The sequence below is a fragment of the Panthera uncia genome, chromosome D1 (genome assembly GCF_023721935.1).
Source record: "Panthera uncia isolate 11264 chromosome D1, Puncia_PCG_1.0, whole genome shotgun sequence".
NCBI classification, from domain to species: domain Eukaryota; kingdom Metazoa; phylum Chordata; class Mammalia; order Carnivora; family Felidae; genus Panthera; species Panthera uncia.
Genome location: NC_064808.1, coordinates 52,126,489 through 52,129,632, shown reverse-complemented (window position 1 = coordinate 52,129,632; position 3,144 = coordinate 52,126,489).

Below are 3,144 nucleotides of genomic sequence, written 5' to 3'. Positions count from 1 at the left end.
TCAATATCATCTATATCTGTATTATCTATATCTATATAATCTATATATGCAGATATAGATATGTACCACATCTTCTTTATTCATTTATCAGTCAATAAACATTTGGGCTCTTTCCATCATTTGGCTATTATTGATAGTGCTGCTGTAAACATTGGGGTACATATACCCCTTTGAATCTGTATTTTGTGTCCTTTGGGTAAATACATAGTAGTGCAATTGCTGGATCATAGGGTAGTTCTATTTTTAACTTTTTGAGTAACCTCCATACTGTTTTCTAGAGTGGCTACACCAGTTTTTTTCCCACCAACAGTGTGCAAATGTTCTCCTTTCTCCGCATTCTTACCAACACTTGTTGCTTCTTGTATTGTTAATTTTAGTCATTGTGACAGGGGTGATGTGGTACCTTATTGTGATTTTGATTTGTATTTCCCGGATGATGAGTGATGTTGAGCATCTTTTCATGTGTCCATTAGTCATCTGTATGTCTTCTTTGGAAAAAAGTCTATTCATGACTTCTGCCCATTTCTTAACTGGATTATTTGGGTTTTTTGGGTTTTGAGTTTGACAGGTTCTTTATAGATATTGAATACTAACCCATTATCAGATGTGTCACTTGCAAATACCTTCTCCCATTCCGTGGACTGCCTTTCAGTTTTTTGATTGTTTCCTTCACTGTGCAGAAGCTTTTTGTCTTGATGAGGTCCCAATAGTTCATTTTTCTTTGGTTTCCCTACCTCTGGTGGTGTGTCTAGTAAGAAGTTACTGTGGCCGCGTCAAAGAGATTGCTGCCTGTGGTCTCCTCTAGGATTTTGATAGTTTCCTATTTCACATTTAGGCCTTTCACCCATTGGATTAACAATGGAATATAATGAATAATTTTATGCAAACAAATTAGACAAATGAGAGGGGAAAGGAAAATTCCTAGAATGTCAAAAATTCCCCAAGCTGTTTAAATAAAAGATTTTTAAAAATCTAAATAGATATATCAAGTAAAAGGCTTGAATTAATTATTAAAATATTTCTCACAAAGAAAACTCCAGGTCTAGATGACTTTACTGTGAATTCTAGCATACATTTAAGGAAAAAAATAATACCATTTCAAAACAGACTCAGAAAATAGAGAAGGGAATATTTCCTAACTCCTTTTTGAAACTTGGATTACTTGATACAAAATCTGGGTACGTGTATCTCAAGAAAACTACAAAAATAACCCTTTATGAATAGAAATGTGAAGATTTTAAACAAAATATTAGTAAACACATATAGCAAGCAAAAAAAATTATATCATAAACAAATGAAGTTTACCCCAATAATCTGAGGTTGATTTAACATTAAAAGTATTAATGTATAATACCATATAAATAGATTAAAGAAAAACAAAAAAAGATGATTGTATCAGTAAATGAAGAAAAATCATTTTGACATCTAATACCCATTTATACTAAGAAACAAAACAAAACAAAAAAGTCTCAACAAATCATGGTCACATAAAAAGACTTTAGCATCATTAATCACTGGGAAAGTCAAATTAATTCTGTGATGAGGAACCACTACACATTGCATAAAATCTGACAGTGCCATGCATTGACAAGAATGTGCAGGAATTGAAATCCTTTTACATTATTGATGCAAGTATAAAATGGTTCAGCCACAAACAGTTGGACATTTTCTTCTTCTAAATTAGAGAAATGCCTATCGTACCATCCTGTATTCCTTTTCATGATATCAGCCCAAACATGTCCATACAAAGAGTATATGCTAATGTTTGTAGCAGCATTTTCATAATAGTCAAAAGCTGTGAACAACCCTGATGTATTTCAACTACCAAAGGAATTAAATAAATATGCTTTACCATATGATAACATACTACTCAGCAAGGAAAAGGAACAAGCCATGAATACATTTGGCAACACGGATAAAACTCAAAACACTGTTAAATAGGAGAAGACAATTTATTTTGTGATTCCATTTATATGAAATTTCCAGTAAAGGCAAATTATGAACATAGAAAGCATATCTGTGGTTTGCTGGAGCTGGAGAGAAGCCCAGGACTAACTTCAAACCACCATCAAGGAATCTTTTTATGTAATGGAAGTTTTAAAGTTTTGAAAAAAATGGAAGTTGTTTTGGGGTAATTGTTTCACAATTGTATAAATTTAATATAACTTCAAATTGTACACTTGAATCAATTCTATGATTTATAAATTATGCCACAACAAAGTAAGGTAAATAAATAAAAATAGCAAATTAAAAGAAATCATTAGCAGGCTATTACTATATTCTATGAGAGGTAATGTTAATTTTGCTAGAATGGTAGAAGCAAAAGTGAAGGGAATTTGAACTGTGCGAAATGTATTTTGGTTTGGACTTAAAAGGCCTTGGTAAAGGATAAAATATAAGGAAGAGGGTAAGAAAAGATCTGGAATTTTGATTTGGGCAACTGGCTGGATTGTGCTCTGGTTAGTGTGATTTATTGAAATTATAAGCAGGTAGGAAAAAAAGTTTTGTTTTTGTTTTATAGTACTCATCATGCTAATTTTGAGTTTCCTATTTGATATCCACATGGAATTATCAAGTAGGAATTGGTCTTTAGATCAAGGCAGAATACAGGCCTGAAGATATGCTTTTTGGGGTAATCAATAAATAGAGATATTAGATCAATAGGATTTGATAATATCACTCAGTGGGAGTGGATTTAAAGTATAGGACAAAGACCACGTAAGAGACACAGTGATATTTGATGTAGGAGGAAGATAAAAGGATATCAAAAAGTGGAAATTAAAACAGGAAGAAAACATGGTGTCACAAAAAAATTAAAAATGAAAGTAACTCAACATGGAGGCAATTTTCCACTGCATTGAATCCTGCTGAAAAGGAGAGTAAGGTGACAGGCCAATGGTAACACCTGCAAAGAGAGTTCAGTGGTGTGTTAAAGAATTGAGGAGAGAATGGGAAATACAGAGAAATAGAGACTACAGGCCACAACAATGAAAGGGGTTTACTGTGAAGCAGAAGAAGGAATGCGATAGTAACTAGAAGGCATGTGGAAACATGAATGAGCTTTTCTTTTCTTCCTTCCTTTCTTCCTTCCTCTCTTTTTCTTTCTTTCTTTCTTTCTTTCTTTCTTTCTTTCTTTCTTTCTTT